The 20,939-nt window shown below is 38.7% G+C and overlaps 2 non-coding genes across 2 annotated transcripts; one reads left to right on the top strand and one right to left on the bottom strand.

Moving 5' to 3' along the window:
• The first annotated feature begins 8,492 nt into the window (after positions 1 to 8,492).
• On the top strand, positions 8,493 to 8,601 carry LOC148552715 (small nucleolar RNA R71). The gene has a single exon (XR_015893420.1). It is a non-coding gene; the product is annotated as a small nucleolar RNA R71 (small nucleolar RNA).
• A 7,360-nt stretch (positions 8,602 to 15,961) lies between these two features.
• LOC148552716 (small nucleolar RNA R71) lies at positions 15,962 to 16,069 on the bottom strand. Its single transcript, XR_015893350.1, has one exon. It is a non-coding gene; the product is annotated as a small nucleolar RNA R71 (small nucleolar RNA).
• Between the last annotated feature and the right edge of the window lie 4,870 nt (positions 16,070 to 20,939).

The following is a 20,939-nucleotide window of genomic DNA, read 5'->3' on the forward strand; positions in this document are numbered from 1 at the left end:
TTTCGAGGAGATCCAAGTATGAATAGCCTTTTTTCCAAGACAACTACCTAATTGGATGAAGATTGAAAGCTTTCTAGTAAAATCAAGAGAAAAGAAAGAAGAAGAATAATGAAAACTATTATTGATCCATCAAATTATAACAGAGTTCCCTAACCCAATAAAAAGGGGTTTAGTTATTCATAGCTCTGGAAATGGAAGATGATAGAGAAGAGTGCATTCTGAAATTCAACTAGAAGTTACAAAGGAAGTAAAATATACAAAGTATTGTTCTCAAGTTCCAGATCCTCTTTTTAATTCAAAACTATCCCTATATATACTACTCTTCTGATCTTCTAGTTAGCTCTTCAAGTCTTGGATATCGGCCCTTGATCTTTAGTTGAAGCAGTTATAGTCTTTAGTGGGCTCAGCTTTGCTTGCAGAAAGAATGTGAGTTAGGCATGATAGGAAGTTAGTTAGGGCATTAGTGGTGTTAATGTTAAGTGAAAATTTGGGTTCAAAAACGTTAGTGACGATAACTTTGTCACTAACGTTCCAAACTAGTTGATCCAAGTTAACTTCAACGTTAGTGGTACTAACGTAACCACTAACGTAGCCTCTTAGCCCTTCACAAGCGTTATTGGCACTCACTTTTACCAATAACGTTGCTCCTTGTCCCTCTCTTCCACGTTAATGATCCACGTTAGTGTAACTAACATGGCCCTTAACGTGGGCATGCCCAAGCTTGGAGAGCGTTAGTGACACTTACCTTTGTCACTAACGCTTCAAAGTGCCCCTTTCTCCCACGTTAGTGCTTCACGTTAATGGCATTAATGTGACCACTAACGTGGGTATGCTTGCCATCTCCAACGTTAGTGACAAAGGTTAGTGTCACTAACGTTGGCATATCATCCCTTGCTCTACGTTACCCTTCACGTTAGTGGTCTTAACGTGACCACTAACCTAGGAAATCTTGGCCTGATCCAACGTTAGTGACAAAGGTGAGTGTCACTAACGTTGGCGATTTCCTCTCCTTCCACGTTAGAGTTCACGTTAATTAGATTAACGTGACTCTTAAGGTGGCTATATGTGGCCTTTTGGAACGTTAGTGGTGCTTACTTTTACCACTAACGTTGGAGCTTCTTTTTCCTTCCACGTTAGTTCCCACGTTAGTGTAACTAACGTGGCAACTAACGTGGGTTATGATGGCTTTCAAGGGCGTTATTGGTGGTAACTTTACCGCTAACGTTGCAAGATTGCTCCCTTTCTACGTTAGTGGTCACGGTAGTGAGACTAACGTGGCTCCTAACGTGGCTCTTCTTTGCTTTCTTTGTCCTGAAATCAAACAAACAAGGTGCATCAAAGCTTTATTTCAAGTCATGAGATCATGCATCATCCATTTTGTCATTTAATTCATGCAAAATTCTCATGAAATCATGTAAAGTTCACAATGTTTGCTTGAATCAAGATGTAAGTGCATATTCACCCAAAACTTGCTTATTTACTAAGGAAATGCATGAAACTATCCTAAAATAGTAAAGAAAAAGGTCAGTAAAACTGGCCAAAATGCCCTAGCATCACTAATGCACCAACAAATCCAGTAGCAGATGAAAATAATGGCAAAAAGGATGGATGGACTTAAATTAGCTACAATTAGCACAACAAGCCAAGCCTCAAATACATGGGGTCAAAATGAAGAAAGCTTTGAGGCATACAACAATGAGCAGCAGCCTGAGCAAGTCTAATATATGCACAATATAAGCTCTTCTCACAATGATTTCCATGGGACACATACAATTCCTCATGGAGGAACCATCCCAACTTGAGGTGGGGAGACAATCAGAACCAATGGCAGAAGAACTCCAATCCCAATAACTTTTGCAATACAAACAATTACAACTAACCACCCACTAACAACAACCAATTCAGAAAACCCCAAAACTCAAATCTCCAACCTCAAAATACTTCACAATGGAATCAAAACAACCACCCCACACCCTCATTTAACCACTCTTCAAATGGCTCCAACAACTTCCATCAATAACCATCACACCCCATGCAAGCACAACCATAGTTAGAGTCTCAAAAGATCTATAATTTAGAAGCAATAATGGAGAAATTCATCCAAAGTCAAGAAATGGCAAGGAAGGATTATGCCATGACACTCAAAAACCAAGAGGCCTCAATAAGAAATCTTGAAAGACAGATGGGACAAATGGCTAAACAAATCACAAAGATAGGTGACAAGTGAGCAAATGCCTTCCCTAGTGACACTGAAGACAACCCAAAGGACAAAAGAAAAGCTACAAAATAAGAGGAGTGTAAGGCAATCACATTGAGAAATTGGAAGATTATGGAAAAAGAAGCCACCATTTAGGAAGAACATGACAGAGAAGTTCCAAAAGAAAAGATAAAGGAGAGAAGTGAGGAGGATTACAAGACCGAAGACTCACAAATCTCAAAGGAAGACAAGAACATCCTTAAACAACAGCCACAAGAGAAGAAGGAAGAGGTGAAGCCATATATCCCTGGTGTGCGAATCTCCACGCTTCGTACAATTGAACCAACAAGTGCACTGGGTCGTCTAAGTAATACCTGAGTGAGTTGGGGTCGATCCCACGAGGATTGTGGTTTGAAGTAAGCTATGGTTATCTTACAGGTCTTAGTCAGGTGGATAGAAGAGTTGTTGGATTTGGAAGATGGAATTACAAGGTTTGATTATAAGAAGATGTTGGTATGTTTGTGATTGCATAAAAGAAAATAAAGAAAAAGGGTAATCAGAACTCAGAAGTCATGTAAACTATGATAAGAAGGTGGTTAATACTTGGAGATGCTTTGTCCTTTTGGATTAACTCTGGTATTACTGTATTCTTTAAGTGTGAATAATTTCTTCTATGGCAGTCTGTATGTGATTAATGCTAGTTTGAGCAGCTGCCAATACTCCTCCAGATCTGAACCCCAGGGTTAGTGCGAATCCATTCTGATTGAGGGTGAAGCTCCTGTAGTCCATTCTCTTTGGTGATCTTACTCAAAATGCCACGGACAAGGTCGGATCTTCCAGTTTAGAGGATGCTGTGCCTTTGGGTTCTAACCTCTACCACAGAGACCTTAATCTCCCCATACTTCGGCTGAACTAGTGTCTCGAGAAGTCCCCAATGAAGTCGTGGATTAGCCATCTAAGAGATGTATAATCAAGCTGGTGGTTCATCATTGTCCGATGAAAGACTCACTCTGAACCCATGTTGAATGTGATAACCTTATGCCAGTTCAACGCATTCATATTGATGAAGAACGAATATACATCTTAGAATAGAGAATTAAACACGAGTTGAGAAAGAACAGTAGTACTTTTATTAATCCATTAAACTCAGTAGGGCTCCTCCCCTCAACCTAGGAGGTTTAGATACTCATACTGATAGAAAATATAATCATAAACAAAATATGGCTGAAAGTTCGTAGAGATTATGTAAAATATCCCTTAAATACTAAACTAATGACTAAGGATTACATAAGAAGGGTAACACAATCTTTCTAGCGCTAAAATCCACTTTTGGGGCCCACTTGGTGAGTGTTTGGGCTAAGCTTTGATGAGATCCATGTGCTAAGAGGCCTCTAGGGCATTGAACGTTGGCTAGGGGTCCTCTTTGGGCGTTTGGACGCTGGTCTCCTCCTTTCGGCACTGGATGCCTGGAATGGGGCAGGAGGCTGGTGTTGGACACCAGTTTTTTGCCTTTAACTCTGAAGCAAAGTATAGACTATGATATATTGCTGAAAAGCTCTAGAAGTCAAATTTCCATAGCCGTTGAGAACACGCCATTTGGACTTTTGTAGCTCTAGAAAAGCTCTTTCAAGTGGAAGGAGGTCAGATCCAGACAACATCTGCAGTAATTTCTTTGTCTTTGAATCAGACTTTTGCTCCACCTCCTCAATTTCAGCCAGAAAATACCTGAAATTGCATAAAAACACACAAACTCAGAGTAGAATCCAAAAAATGTGAATTTAACACTAAAATCTATGAAAATATAATAAATCTTAAACAAAACATGCTAAAAACTATATGAAAATGATGCCAAAAAGCGTATAAAATATCTGCTCATTACAACACCAAACTTAAACTGTTGCTTGCTCCCAAGTAACTAAAAACATAGTAGGATAAAAAGAAGAGTAGGTTACAATAAATCTCAGAGTTTCCAATGAAGCACAGTTTCAATTAGATGAGCGGGACTTAGTAGCTTTTTGCTTCTGAATAGTTTTGGCATCTCACTATCCATTGAAACTCAGAAGTGTTGGTCTCTTTAAGAACTTAGAATCCAGATGATATTATTAACTCTCGTAGTTTAGTTCTTTTTTATTCTTGAACACAACTTTTAGAGTCTTGGCCGTGACTTTAAGCACTTTGTTTTTCAATATTACCACCAGATACATAAATGCCACAGACACTTTAACTGGGTGAACCCTTTCGGATTGTGATTCAGCTTTGCTAGAATCCCTAAATAGAGGTGTCCAGAGTTCTTAAGCACACTCTTAGGATCTTTGAATCTTTTTACCCTCACCTTTTGACTTAAAGGGTTACTGGCTTTTCGCTCTTGTCTTTTGGTTTAAAGAGCTATTGGCTATTTCTGCTTTTTTTTTTATTTTTTTTCTATTCAATTTTTTTTCGCCATTTTATTATTTTTTTTGCATGCATATATTAATTTTTTTTCTTTTGCAACATGCTTTTTCTTTTTCTTTTTGCTGCTTTTTCTTGCTTCAAGAATCAATTTTTGGATTTTTCAGATTACCAATAATAATTTTTCTTTTTCGTCATTCCTTCAAGAGCCAACATTCTAAAATTCCAACTTCGAATATGCACTGTTTATTCATACATTCAAAAAATAAAAGCAATGCCACTACATCAAGATAATTGAACTATTCTTATTATAAACTTAAAATTCATGTATCTCTCAATTCTTTTCAATTAAAATTTTCTTTAAAGCAAGGTGAGAGATATATGGAATATTTTACAACTTTAAGACATAATTGGAAATGATCATGCAATAAGAATAAGAGAACAGACAACACAACATAACAAAAAATAGAAAAATAACATAAAAAAGGAGATAAAGAGAATGAATCCACCTTTAATGGTGGCGGCTAGTACTTCTCCTTAAGTATCCAATATAGTGCTTCATCTCTTCAATGTCACTCCTTTGTCTTTGTTGTTCTTCTCTCATGGCCCATTGGTCTTCTCTAATTTTATTGAGAATGGTTGAATGCTCTTGATGCTCCATCCTCAACTGATTCATGTTAGAGCTCAATTCTCCCATGGAAGTATGCCATTGATCCCACTAGGTTTGAGGAGGAAAATACATCCCTTGAGGCATCTCAGGGATCTCATGCTAAGGCGGTTACACAGGTTCATGTGCATGCTCTCTAGTTTGCTCCATCCTCTTCTCCGGATCTCTCTTCGGATTTCCGAATATTCATTCTTCTTGAACCTGAAAGGGACCTCAGGGATCACCTTCTTTTCTGCCACTACTTCATAGAAGTGGTCTTGGTGGGCTTTATTTGATGAATCTCTCCATCTCCCAAGATTCAGAGGTGGCGGCTACTACCATTCTTTTCCTCTTTCTAGAGGATTCTCCAACCTTGGGTGCCATAAGTGGTAATGGAAAGCAAAAAGCCACGCGTTTCCCATACCAAACTTAAAAGCTTTGCTCGTCCTCGAGCAAAAATAAAGAAAAAAGAAGAATGAAGTAGAAGAAGAAGAAAATAGAAGGAGATGTTGGGAGAGGGCAATTCGGCCAAGGGGGTTTTGATGTGTATGAGAGGTGTGTGTATGAAGGGTTAGAATGAGGGGTAAATATAGGAGTGGGCTAGGGTTGGGTTCGGTCATGGGTGGGAAAAATGGGAGAAAAATTTGATTTTGAAGTGGGTTGGGGTTGGTGGGAGTTATGATGGGTTTGGGGAAGTGATATGGATGTGATTGGGCTAGGGTTTATAGGGAAGTGTGTATGGAAAAGTGTGAAAGTAAAAAGGAAGAAGCGGGGTAAGTAAAGATGCTGTGGGACCCACTGGTCCTGAGAGGTTAGGGAATTCAGATTCCCTGCCCTCTGCATTGGCGTTGAACGCCCAGGGTCTATTCCCTAGCTGGCTTTCAACTCCAGCAACACTCCATCCAGAATGTTCTGTTTTCGCTGCTGAATTTTTCTGTCTTTGTTCTGACTGCTGCACATGATCATGAACCTAAAGAAAATTTTAAAGAAAAATAAAATTAAGGAATTAAAAGAAATAGAAATAATTAATTAAGGTTGGGTTGTCTCCCAACAAGCGCTTCTTTAACGTCATTAGCTTAACGGTTAGCTCCTTACGGAGGTGTGTATGGGCTCAGAATTTTGTCCTTTACAGTGAACTTTCTTCCTGTCTTCTCATGAATGAGCTCCACATGCTCTAGAGATAGGAGACCACTCACTGTATGTGGTATGACTGTTTTCTTAGTGAAGACAACTCTCATGCCAAGTGAGAGGCCTTCTGTTGGGACTTTCTTATCCCTGCAGCCTTTAGGCACTTTCTTTCTAGTACCTTTGTTCTTAGAGCTTGTTAATGGCTGCCCAACACCAAATATAGAATTGATGTTTGGGGGTTTAGTAAAACTATACACTGAAGGAAACGGTTGGAACACTAGGTGTTGCACCATTGTCTCTTTCTTATCAGAGGGAGAATTAGGTTTGGACATCTTGAACAAGACGTAGTCCTTTCCTAGTTGGAAAACCACTTTTCCCTTTGCCACATTAATCATGGATTTTGCAGTGGCTAGGAAAGGTCTTCCGAGGATGATAGATTCATCCTCATCCTCTCCAATATCCAAGACTATGAAGTTTGCAGGGATGTAGTGATCTTCAACCTTTACCAAGACATCCTCTACTAAGGCATATGACTTCTTCATTAACTTGTCTGCCATCTCTAGTGAGATGTTTGCAGCTTGTACCTCAAAGATTTCCAACTTCTCCATTACAGAGAGTGGCGTGAGGTTTATGCTTGACCCTAGGTCACACAGAGCCTTCTCAAAGGTCATGGAGCCTATGGTGCAAGGAATCAGGAAGCGTATAGGATTTGGAAGCTTCTGAGGTAGCTTCTGCTGAATCAAAGCATGGAGTTCTTTGGAAAGCAATGGAGGTTCTTCCTCTAAAGGCTTTGAAGCAAATATCATGGCATTCAGCTTTATGAGAGCTCCTAGGTACCGAGCAACTTGCTCTTTCCTAGTGTCTTCATCCTCATCAGAGGATGAGTGTTCATCAGAACTCATGTTTTACAAAAGTTCATGCAAAAGAACCCCTATGGTCTCTACATGAGCCTTGGCTTTCTTTAGTTCTTGGATAGGGATTTCTTGAGTAGGTATTGAGCACTCAGAGGGTGTGCTTTTACTGGCATTCAACGCCAGCTCTGATGGCTCTTTAAGCGTTGAACGCCTATGCTGTATACCCTTACTGGCGTTAAACACCAGTTCCCTTACCATTTTAGGCGTTGAACGCTCAGCAGGGATGTCTTGGCTGGCGTTCAATGCCAGGTTCCCTGGCTGTTGGGGCGTTGAACGCCCAAAGAGGGCTTCTTCGCCAGCTTTGCTATCTGGTTGGGTGTTGAACGCCCAGTGAGGGCTTCCTCACTGGCATTCAGCGCCAGGCTCTTAGCCATTTTGGACGTTGAAAACCCAGTGAGATCTTCCTCACTCATGTTCAATGCCTTCTCAGTCTCTCCAAATTTGGCTTCAGCCTCAGTGGTGATGGCCTTGCACTTTTTTCTTGAGTTTACTTCAGTGTTACTAGGAAGAGTGTCAGGAGGGGTCTTAGGGATTCTCTTGCTCAGTTGACCAACTTGTACCTCCAAATTTCTGATGGAAGACCTTGTTTTAGTTTTAAAACTATGAGTGGTCTTAGAGAGGTTGGAGACTAGAGTGACTAAGTCATAAAGGCTCTGCTTAGAAGTCTCCATATTCCCTTGAGAAGATGGGAATAGTGGCCTATTGTTGAACCTATGCCGATTCCTTCCACCTTGATTATTATTGAAGCCTTGTTGAGGCTTCTGTTGATCCTTCCATGAAAGGTTAGGATGAATCCTCCATGAAGGGTTGTAGGTGTTTCCATAGGATTCTCCTATATAATTCAAGTCCTCCAGGGTGGATTGATCAGGATCATAAGCTTCTACTTCAGAAGAAGCTTCCTGAGTGCTGCCAGCTGCAGCTTGCATTCCTGTCATATGCTGAGAGATCATATTGACCTGCTGGGTCAAGATCTTATTCTGAGCCAATATAGCTTTCAGATTATCAACTTCAAGAACTCCTTTCTTCTGAGAGATTCCATTGTTTACAGGATTTCTCTCAGAGGTATACATGAATTGGTTGTTTGCAACCATCTCAATGAGTTCTCTTGCTTCTGTAGGCATTTTTTTCAAATAGAGTGATCCACCTGCAGAGTTGTCCAATGATATTTCGGACATCACAGACAGCCCATCATAGAAAATTCCTATGATAGACAATTCTGAGAGCATGTCAGGAGGACACCTCCTGATCAATTCCTTGTATCTTTCCCAAGCTTCATAGAGGGATTCACCTTCTCTTTGTCTGAAGGTTTGAACTTCCACTCTAATTTTGCTCATCCTTTGAGGGGCAAAGAATTTAGCCAAGAAAGCATTAACCAGTTTTTTCCAAGAGTCTAGGATCTCTTTTGGTTGAGAATCCAACCATATCTTAGCTCTGTCTCTTACAGAAAAAGCAAAGAGCATAAGTTTGTAGATTTCAGGAATTAATGTGGATTAGAAAAGATTTGAATTCAAAATTTGAAATTTAAAAATTAAATTTTAAATTTTGAGTTTTGAAATTGAAATTTGAATTTTGAAAAAGTCAACAAGATAAGATAAAGATTTGAAAAAGATTTAATTTTTAAAAATGTTTTATTTTGAAATTTGAAATTTGAAATCTAAATTTTGAATTTCAAAATTGAATTTTAAAATTTGAAATAAAGTAAATCTTTTGAATTATAAAGAAAGATAAAAAGATAAGATATGATTTTGAAATTTGAAAACTAAGATAAGATAAGATAAAAATTTAAAATTAAAATCTAAATTTTTATTGAAAATTCCAAAAATTTAATTAAAATAAAGATATAAAAGATATTTTTTTATTTTTGAATTTAATGAAGAAAAAGAAAAACAACAAAAAGACACCAAACTTAAAATTTTTAGATCTAAAGGGACCTAGTGTGCAAAAATTAACAAGAAAAACACAAAGAGACACCAAACATAAAAATTTTAAGATCAAAATAAAAAGAAAAACAAGAACATTTTGAAGATCAAGAAGAATACCAATAACAAAACTAAAAAAATTCAAAGAACACAAGAACATGCAAAAGACACCAAACTTAAAATTTTTGAAAATCAAATACAAAATTTTCAAAAATTTCAAAGAAAAAGACATAAGAAGACACCAAACTTAAAGATTAACACAAGATTTAAATAAAAGAAACTATTTTTGAAAATTTTTAGAAAGAAAGACTCAAAAAATTCAAAAATTTCAACAAAAACAAAAACAAAAGACTCAAACCAAAAACAAAGATTAAACAAAGAAAAGAAATTTTTTTTGAAAAAGGTTTTTGATTTTTCAAAATAAAATAAAATAAAATAAAAGACTCTAACAAAATTAAAGACAATACCTGATCTAGGAAACAAGATAATCCGTCAGTTGTCCAAACTCGAATAATCCCCGACAACGGCGCCAAAAACTTGGTGTGCGAATCTCCACGCTTCGTACAACTGAACCAGCAAGTGCACTGGGTCGTCCAGTAATACCTGAATGAGTCAGGATCGATCCCACAAGGACTGTGGTTTGAAGCAAGTTATGGTTATCTTGCAGGTCTTAGTCAGGTGGATAGAAGAGTTGTTGGATTTGGAAGATGGAATTACAAGGTTTGATTATAAGAAGATGTTGGTATGTTTGTGATTGCATAAAATAAAATAAAGAAAAAGGGTAATTAGAACTCAGAAGTCGTGTATATTATGATAAGAAGGTGGTTAAGGCTTGGAGATGCTTTGTCCTACTGGATTAACTCTGGTATTTGTATCTTCTTCAAGTGTGAATGATTTCTTCTATGGCAGGCTTTATCTGATTGACGTTGGTTTGAGCAGTTGCCAATAATCTTCTAGATATGAACCCCAGGGTTAGTGCGGATCCATTCTGATTGAGGGTGAAGCTCCTGCAGTCTATTCTCTTTGGTGATCCTACTCAAAATGCTACAGACAAGGTCGGATCCTCCAGATCAGAGAATGCTACCACAGAAACCCTAATCTCCCCATACTTCGGCTGAACTGGTGTCTCGAGAAGTCCCCAACGAAGTCGTGGATTAGCCGTCTAAGAGATGTATAATCAAGCAGGTGGTTCATCATTGTCCGATGAAAGACCCACTCCAAACCCAAGTAGAATGTGATAACCTTATGCCAGTTCAACGCATTCATATTGATGAAGAATGAACATACATCTTAGAATAGAGAATCAAACACGAGTTGAGAAAGAACAGTAGTACTTTTATTAATCCATAAAACTCAGCAGGGCTCCCCACCTCAACCTAGGAGATTTAGACACTCATACTGATAGAAAATACAATGATAAACGAAAATATGGCTGAAAGTCTATAGAGATTATGTAAAATATCCCTTAAATACTAAACTAATGACTAAGGATTACATAAGAAGGGTAAAACAGACTTTCTAATGCTAAAATCCACTTCCGGGGCCCACTTGGTGAGTGTTTGGGATGAGCTTTGATGAGATCCACATGCTAGGAGGCCTCTAAGGCATTGAACGCTGGGTAGGGAGTCCTTTTTGGGCGTTTGGATGCTGGTCTCCTCCTTTGGGCGCTCGATGCCTGGAATGAGGCAAGAGGCTGGTGTTGGACGCCAGTTTTGGGCCTTCAAATCTGAAGCAAAGTATCAACTATTATACATTTTTGGAAAGATATAAAAGTCAGGTTTTCATGGCCGTTGAGAACGCTCCAGTTGGACCTCTGTATCTTTAGAAAAGTTCTTTCAAGTGCAAGGAGGTTAGATCCGGACAGCATCTGTAGTGCTTTCTTTGTCTCTGAATCAGACTTTTACTCCAGCTCCTCAATTTTAGCCAGAAAATACCTGAAATTGCATAAAAACACACAAACGCAAAGTAGAATCTAAAAAATGTGAATTTAACACTAAAACCTATGAAAATATAATAAAACTTAAACAAAACATGCTAAAAACTATATGAAAATGATGCCAAAAAGTGCATAAAATATCCGCTCATCAGTCCCCAAACTTCCATATCCTCAAAGGTTTAAGAAAGAGAACCAGGAGAAGTAATACTCCGATTTTTGGAGATATTTAAGACACTCTGCATCAACATTCTTTTCATAGAATTCCTTGAACAGATGCCACTATATGCTAAGTTTATGAAGGAAGTGTTGACAAAGAAAATATCCTTGAAGGAAGGACAAATTATTGTGATGACCAGGGAGTGTAGCGCCATAGTCCAAAGGGATTTGCCAAGAAAGAGGAAGGATCGAGGGACCTTTCATATCCCCTGTACCATAGGTAAAACGACAATTGAGAAAGTATTTTGTGACCTTGGTGCAAGCATAAATCTCATGCCCCTATCTTTAATGAAGAAGCTCCAAATTCATGAATTGAAACCTACACAAATAGCTCTTCAAATGGCCAATAAATTCATTAAGCAAGCAGTTGGGGTTGTGGAGAATGTTCTAGTAAGAGTGGGGAAATTTTTTCTTCCAACTGACTTTGTCATCCTAGACATGGAGGAGGATTTCAACACTCCCATCATTCTGGGGAGGGCCTTCTTAGCTACGGGCAGAGCATTAATAGATGTTTAAAAAGGAGAATTGATGCTAAGAGTACATGATGAGCACCTAGTGTTTCATGTCTTCAAGAGCTTGCATGATCCCACTCAAGAAGAGGAATGCATGAAGGTTAATGTCAGAGATCCAAACTTGAAGGAGGCACTCAATGAGCCATATCCAAAGCTTCTAAGTCCATGCTTGAAAGACAAAGAAGAAGTAGAAATGGTGCAACATGTTCAAGGAGTCAAGGAGGAACTACAACCAAAGCCCCCCATATGAGACCCTCAATAAGAACCTTCCAGATATTGAGCCACTGGTGCACAAAATCGTGATTTTTCATTCCTTGGTAACGGCGCTGATGAGCGGATAATTTATACGCTTTTTAGCATTGTTTTTAATATGTTTTCAGTATATTTTAATTAGTTTTTATTATATTTTTATTAGTTTTTATTTAAAAATCATATTTCTGGACTTTACTATGATTTTGTGTATTTTTCTATGATTTCAGGTATTTTCTGGCTGAAATTGAGGGACTTGAGCAAAAATCTAATTCAGAGGCTGAAAAAGGACTGCAGATGCTGTTGGATTCTGACCTCCCTGCACTCAAAGTGGATTTTCTGGAGCTACAGAAGCCCAATTGGCGCGCTCTCAATTGCGTTGGAAAGTAGACATCCTGGGCTTTCCAGAAATATATAATAGCCCAAACTTTGCCCAAGCTTTGATGGCCCAAACAGGCATTCCAAGTCAGCTCAAGAATTCTGGCGTTTAACTCCAAAACTAGCACAAAAGCTGGAGTTAAACGCCCAAACTGGCACAAAAGCTGGCGTTTAACTCCAAGAAAAGTCTCTACACATGGAAGCTTCAATGCTCAGCCCAAGCACACACCAAGTGGGCCCGGAAGAAGATTTCTGCATTAATTACTGATTTCTGTAAACCCTAGGCTACTAGTTCTCTATAAATAGGACCTTTTGCTATTGTATTTTCATACTATCGATCTTTACTCATACTTTCATAGACCTTTTCACGTTTGGGGATGGCCTCACGGCCATGCCTGAACCTTGTTCTTATGTATTTTTAACGGTGGAGTTTTTACACACCATAGATTAAGGTGTGGAGCTCTGCTGTTCTTCATAAATTAATACAAGTACTATTGTTTTTCTATTCAACTCAAGTCTATTTCTTCTCCAAGATATTCATTCGTTCTTCAACTTGATGAATGTGACGATCCGTGACACTCATCATCATTCTCACCTATGAACATGTGCCTGACAACCACCTCTGTTCTACTAGCAATGGCTTGAATGCGTATCTCTTGGGTTTCTAATCTAAGAATGGAACCTTCGTGGTATAGGCTAGAATTATTGGCGGCCATTCCTGAGATCCAGAAAGTCTAAACCTTGTCTATGGTGTTCCGAGTAGGATCTGGGAAGGGATGACTGTGACGAGCTTCAAACTCGCGATTGTGGGGCGTGTGACAGACGCAAAAGGATCAATGGATCCTATTCCGACATGATCAAGAACCGACAGCTGATTAGCCGATATTGTGACAGAGCATCAGGGCCATTTTCACTGAGAGGACGGGATGTAGCCATTGACAATGGTGATGCCCAACATAAAGCTTGGCATGGAAAGGAGTATGAATGATTGGAAAAAGGCAATAGGAAAGCAGAGGTTCAAGGGGAACAAAGCATCTTCATACGCTTATCTGAAATCCACCAATGAATTACATTAGTATCTCTATCTTTATTTTATGTTTATTTTCATCACCTTAAACTCCATAACCATTTGAATCTGCCTGACTGAGATTTACAAGATGACCATAGCTTGCTTCAAGCCGACAATCTCCGTGGGATCGACCCTTACTCACGTAAGGTATTACTTGGACGACCCAGTGCACTTGCTGGTTAGTTGTGCGGAATTGTGACAAAGTGTGATTCACGTTTGAGAGCTCCAAGTCTTTGGCACCATTGTTGATGATCATAATTTCGTGCACCAAGTTTTTGGCACCGTTGCCGGGGATTGTTCGAGTTTGGACAACTGACGGTTCATCTTGTTGCTTAGATTAGGTATTTTTTTCTTCAGAATTTTTAAGAATGAATTCTAGAGTTTCAAGGTGATGTTCCCACCATCACAAAAGCTGATTGATTCTCATCAATTTAGCTATTGAATGTAATGTCCTGCTGAAGCTTGGCCAAACATGTCTAATCTTTTTAGACTGAAGCTTTAAACTAACATTGCATGATTCCTGGAATTCTTATTAAAAGTTTTGATTCTCTTTATTTTCTTTTCTATATAATTTTCAAAAATCACAAAAAAATTTATAAAACCATAAAATCAAAAATATTTTTATGTTTCTTGTTTGAGTCTAGTATCAATTTTTAAGTTTGGAGTCAATTGCATGTCTTTATTCTTCTTGCATTTTTCGAAAATATGCAATATGTTCTTCATTGATCTTCAAGTTGTTCTTGATGATTTCATTGCTCTGATCTTCAAATTCTCTTGTTTTGTATATTTTGTTGTTTCTTACATGCATTTTTGCATTGTTATAGTCCTTAGTATACAAAATTTTAAGTTTGGTGTCTTACATGCATTGTTTATTTGATCTTAGTTGCATTTTTATTGATTCCCATCATCAAAAATTCAAAAATATTTTTTAAAACTATGTCTTTTCAAGTCAATAATACAGTAAATTGAAGATTCAGAACATTCAGCAGAGGAATCAAACAGAAAAAGCTGGGCATTCAAAACGCCGAGTGAAAAAAGGAAAACTGGCGTTTAAACGCCAGCCAGGGTACCTGGCTGGGGGTTTAACACCCAAAAAGGTAGAGATTTGGGCGTTAAACGCCAGAATGGTTCATTCTGGGCGTTTAACGCCAGGATGACACTAGAGGGAAGATTTTGTTTTTAATTCACATTTTTTTCAAGTTTTCATAATTTTTCAAAATCAAATCTTTTTGAAATCATATCTTTTCAATCATATCTCTTTCAAAATCAATTTCTTTCCATTTTATATTTATTTTCACTATTTTCAAAAATCCTTGCTTCAATTCAAGATTTACTTCAAAATTTTCAAGTTGTTACTTGCCTATTAAGAAAGGATCAAACTTTAAATTTTAGAATCATATCTTTTAATTTCTTGTTAGTCAAGTAATCAACTTTAATTTTAAAAAGCTTTCTTTTTCTAAATTGATTTTCAATCATATCTTTTCAATCATATCTTTTCAATCACATCTTTTTCAAAATTAATTTTCAATCATATCTTTTTAATTTCTAATTTCAAAATCTTTTTCAAAAATCACTTTATTTCTTTCCCAATCTAAATTTTCGAAAATCTCAATCAAATTTTCAAATTTCTTTTAATTATTTCAAAATCTTTTAATTTATTTTTGAAAATTTTTCCCCTCTTCTCACATCCTTCTATTTAAAGGACAAACACTCCTCCTCAAGGTACAATTCGAACTCCCTCCTTCTTTATATGTTCGAATTCTCTTCCATCTACCTCCTCCTTCTATTCTTCTTTTCCTCTGACACCTCAAGGAATCTCTATACTGTGACATAGAGGATTCCCTACTTTCTTGTTCTCTTCTCTTTTATATGAGTAGGAGCAAAGATAAAGGCATACTTGTTCAAGCTGATCCTGAACCTGAAAGGACCTTGAAGAGAAAGCTAAGAGAAGCTAAAGAACATCTCTCTTTAGAGGGCCTAACAGAGCTCTTCAAGGAAGAAGAAACCATGGCAGCCAAAAACAACAATGCCAACAATGCAAGGAAGGTGCTTGGTGACTTTACTGCACCTACTCCCAACTTCTATGGGAGAAGCATCTCAATCCCTGCCATTGGAGCAAACAACTTTGAGCTTAAGCCTCAATTAGTTTCTTTAATGTAATAGAATTGCAAGTTTCATGGACTTCCATTGGAAGATCCTCATCAGTTCTTAGTTGAATTCTTGCAAATCTGTGCCACTGTCAAGACCAATAGAGTTGACCTTGAAGTCTACAGACTTATGCTTTTTCCTTTTACTGTAAGAGACAGAGCTAGGACATGGTTGGATTCACAACCTAAAGAAAGCCTGAACTCTTGGGAAAAGCTAGTCAATGCCTTCTTGGCAAAGTTCTTTCCACCTCAAAAATTGAGCAAGCTTAGAGTGAAAGTCCAAACCTTCAGACAGAAGAAAGGAGAATCCCTCTATGAAGCATGGGAAAGATACAAGCAATTGATCAAAAGGTGTCCTTCTGACATGCTTTCTGAATGGAGCATCATAGGAATTTTCTATGATGGTCTGTCTGAACTATCCAAGATGTCATGGGATAGCTCTGCTGGAGGATCTCTTCATCTGAAGAAGACGCCTGCAGAAGCTCAGGAACTCATTAAAATGGTTGCAAATAACCAATTCATGTACACTTCTAAAAGGAACCCTGTGAATAATGGGACAAATCAGAAGAAAGGAGTTCTTGAGATTGATATTCTGAATCCCATATTGGCTCAGAATAAAATATTGACTCAACAAGTCAATATGATTTCTCAGAGTCTGTCTGGAATGCAAGCAGCAACATGCAGTACTAAGGAAGCTTCCTCTGAAGAAGAAGCTTATGATCCTGAGAACCCAACAATGGAAGAGGTGAATTACATGGGAGAACCCTATGGAAACACCTATAATCCTTCATGGAGAAATCACCCAAATCTCTCATGGAAGGATCAACAGAGACCTCAACAAGGTTTCAACAACAACAATGGTGGAAGAAACAGGTTTAGCAATGGCAAGCCTTTTCCATCATCTTCTCAACAACAGACAGAGAATTCTAAGCAGAGCCCCTCTGACTTAGCAACCAATGTCTCTGATCTAATTAAAACCACTCAAAGTTTCATAACTGAAACAAGGTCCTTCATTAGAAATTTGGAGGCACAAGTGGGTCAGCTGAGTAAGAAAATTACTGAACTCCCTCCTAGTACTCTCCCAAGCAATACAGAAGAGAATCCAAAGAGAGAGTGCAAGGCCATAAACACGTCTCATATGGCCGAACCTGGAGAGGAGGAAGAGGCAGTGATCTCCACTGAGGAAGACTTCAATGGACGTCCACTGACCTCCATGGAATTTCCTAATGAGAAACCATGGGAATCTGAGGCTCAGACTAAGACCATAGAGATTCCATTAAATTTACTTCTGCCATTCATGAGCTCTGATGAATATTCTTCCTCTGAAGAGGATGAAGATGTTACTGAAGAGCAAGTTGCTAAGTACCTTGGAGCAATCATGAAGCTAAATGCCAGGTTGTTTGGTAATGAGACTTGGGAGAATGAACCTCCATTGCTCATCAAAGAACTGGATGACTTGAGTAGGCAGAAATTACCTCTGAAGAGACAAGATCCTGGAAAATTCTCAATCCCTTGTACCATAGGCACTATGACCTTTGAGAAGGCTCTGTGTGACCTGTGATCAAGTATAAACCTTATGCCTCTCTCTGTAATGGAGAAGCTAGGGATCATTGAGGTACAAGCTGCAAGAATCTCACTGGAGATGGCAGACAATTCAAAGAAACAGGCTTATAGACTTGTAGAGGATGTCTTGGTAAAGGTTGAAGACCATTACATCCCTGCTGATTTCATAATCCTAGAGACTGGGAAGTGTATGGATGAATCCATCATCCTTGGCAGACCCTTCCTAGCCACAGCAAAAGCTGTGATTGATGTTGACAAAGGAGAATTGATCATTCAAGTGAATGAAGACTCCCTTGTGTTTAAAGCTCAAGGATATCCCTCTGTCACCATGGAGAGGAAGCATGAAGAGCTTCTCTCAATACAGAGTCAAACAGAGCCCCTACAGTCAAACTCTAAGTTTGGTGTTGGGAGACCACAACCAAACTTTAAGTTTGGTGTTGAACCCCCACATTCAAACTCTAAGTTTGGTGTTGGGAGGTTCCAACATTGCTCTGAACATCTGTGAGGCTCCATGAGAGCCACTGTCAAGCTATTGACATTAAAGAAGCGCTTGTTGGGAGGCAACCCAATCTTTACTTATCTATGTTAAATTTCTATTTTCTATTGTTATTTTATGTTTTCTGTAGGTTGATGATCGTGTGAAGTCACAAAAACAATTGAAAAAGCAAAAACAAAGGAAAAACAGAATGAAAAATAGAACACCCTGGAGGAGATAGTTACTGGCGTTTAAACGCCAGTAAAGGTAGTAGAATGGCCGTTAAACGCCCAGTCTGGCACCATTCTGGGCATTTAACGCCAGAAAAGGGCACCAGACTGGCGTTTAACGCCAGGAATGGGCAAGAAGCTGGCGTTAAACACCAGAAATGTGCAGCAGCCTGGTGTTTAACGCCAGGATTGGCAGCAAGGGGCGTTTTGCATGCCACATGGTGCAGGGATGAGAAATCCTTGACACCTCAGGATCTGTGGACCCCACAGGATCCCCACCTACCCCACCTCTCTCTCTTTTCTTCACCCATTCACCAATCACCTCAATACCTCTTCCCCAAAAACCCCTCACCCATCAAATCCCACCATTCTCTTCACCAGTCACATCCATCCTTCATAAAACCCCACCTACCTCACCATTCAAATTCAAATCACTTTTCCATCCAAACCCACCCATAATGGCCGAAACACAAAGCCCCCTCCATATCCTCTATTTCTTCTTCTTCTACTCTCTTCTTTATTCTTTTGCTCGAGGACGAGCAACCTTCTAAGTTTGCTGTGGTAAAAGCTAAAGCTTTTTATTTTTCCATAACCATTTATGGCACCAAAGGCCAGAGAAACCTCTAGAAAGAGGAAAGGGAAGGCAAAAGCTTCTACCTCCGAGTCATGGGAGATGGAGAGATTCCTCTCAAGGGTGCATCAAGACCACTTCTATGAAGTTGTGGCCAAGAAGAAAGTGATCCCCGAGGTCCCTTTCAAACTCAAAAAGAATGAGTATCCGGAGATCCGACATGAGATCTAAAGAAGAGGTTGGGAAGTTCTCACCAACCCCATTTAACAAGTCGGAATCTTAATGGTTCAAGAGTTCTATGCCAATGCATGGATCACCAAGAACCATGATCAAAGTGTGAACCCGGACCCCAAGAATTGGCTTACAATGGTCCATGGGAAATACTTGGATTTTAATCCGGAAAATGCAAGGTTGGCATTCAACTTGCCCATGATGCAAGGAGATGCACACCCCTACACTAGAAGGGTCAACTTTGATCAAAGGTTGGACCAAGTCCTCATGGACATATGTGAAGAGGGCGCTCAATGGAAGAGAGATTCAAGAGGGAAGCCGGTTCAACTAAGAAGGCATGACCTCAAGCCCGTGGCTAGGGGATGGTTGGAGTTCATCCAACGCTCAATCATTCCCACTAGCAACCGATTCGAAGCTACTATAGACCGGGCCATCATGATACATAGCATCATGATTGGAGAGGAAGTGGAAGTTCATGAGGTTATATCCCAAGAACTCTACAAGGTGGCGGACAAGTCCTCCACTGTGGCAAGGTTAGCCTTCCCTCATCTCATTTGTCACCTTTGCAATTCGGTTGGAATTGACATAGAGGGAGACATTCTCATTGATGAGGACAAACCCATCACTAAGAAAAGGATGGAGAAAACAAGAGAAGCTCATCAATAGCATGAGGAAATTCCTCATCATGAAATCCCTGAGATGCCTCAAGGGATGCATCTTCCTCCACAAAACTATTGGGAGCAAATCAACACCTCCCTAGGAGAATTAAGTTCCAACATGGGACAACTAAGGGTGGAGCACCAAGAGCATTCCATCATCCTCCATGAAATTAGAGAAGATCAAAGAACCATGAGAGAGGAGCAACAAAGGCAAGGAAGAGACATTGAGGAGCTCAAGCACTCCATAAGATCTTCAAGAGGAAGAACAAGCCGCCATCACTAAGGTGGACCCGTTCTTTAACTTCCTTGTTCTTTATTTTCCTGTTTTTCGAAAATTATGCTTTATGTTTATTTATGTTTGTGTCTTTATTACATGATCATTAGTGTCTATGCCTTAAAGCTATGAAAATGAATCCATCACCTTTCTTAAATGAAAAATATTTTTAATTGAAAAAGAAAAAGAAGTGCATGAATTTCAAATTTTAAAACAGTTTAATTATTTTGATGTGGCGGAAATACTATTGTCTTTCTGAATGAATGCTTGAACAGTGCATATTTTTGAATTTGATTGTTTATGAATGTTAAAATTGTTGGCTCTTGAAAGAATGAAAGGAAAAGGAGAAATGTTATCTGGTGATCTGAAAAATCATACAATTGATTCTTGAAGCAAGAAAAAGCAGTGAAAAGCTTGCAAAAAAAAAAAGCAAGCAGAAAAAGCCAATACCCCTTTAAACCAAAAGGCAAGGGTGATAAAAAGGATCCAAGGCTTTGAGCATCAGTGGATAGGAGGGCCCAGAGGAATAAAATCCTAGCCTAAGCGGCTAAACCAAGCTGTCCCTAACCATGTGCTTGTGGCGTGAAGGTGTCAAGTGAAAACTTGAGACTGAGCAGTTAAAGTCGAGGTCCAAAGCAAAAAGAGTGTGCTTAAGAGCTCTGGACACCTCTAATTGGGGACTCTAGCAAAGCTGAGTCACAATCTGAAAAGGTTCACCCAGTTATGTGTCTGTGGCATTTATGTATCCGGTGGTAATACTGGAAAACAAAATGTTTAGGGTCACGGCTAAGACTCATAAAGTAGCTGTGTTCAAGAATCAACATACTTAACTAGGAGAATCAATAACACTATCTGGATTCTGAGTTCCTATAGATGCCAATCATTCTGAACTTCAAAGGATAAAGCGAGATGCCAAAATTGTTCAGAAGCAAAAAGCTAAAAGCCCCGCTCATCTAATTAATACTGATCTTCATAGATGTTTTTGGAATTCATTTTATATTCTCTTCTTTTTATCCTATTTAATTTTCAGTTGCTTGGGGACAAGCAACAATTTAAGTTTGGTGTTGTGATGAGCGGATAATTTATACGCTTTTTGGCATTGTTTTTAGTATGTTTTTAGTATATTTTAATTAGTTTTTATTATATTTTTATTAGTTTTTATTTAAAAATCATATTTCTGGACTTTACTATAAATTTGTGTGTTTTTCTGTGATTTTAGGTATTTTCTGGCTGAAAT

The sequence above is a fragment of the Arachis ipaensis genome, chromosome B7 (genome assembly GCF_059453495.1).
Source record: "Arachis ipaensis isolate K30076 ecotype BB chromosome B7, ASM5945349v1, whole genome shotgun sequence".
Lineage (NCBI taxonomy): Eukaryota > Viridiplantae > Streptophyta > Magnoliopsida > Fabales > Fabaceae > Arachis > Arachis ipaensis.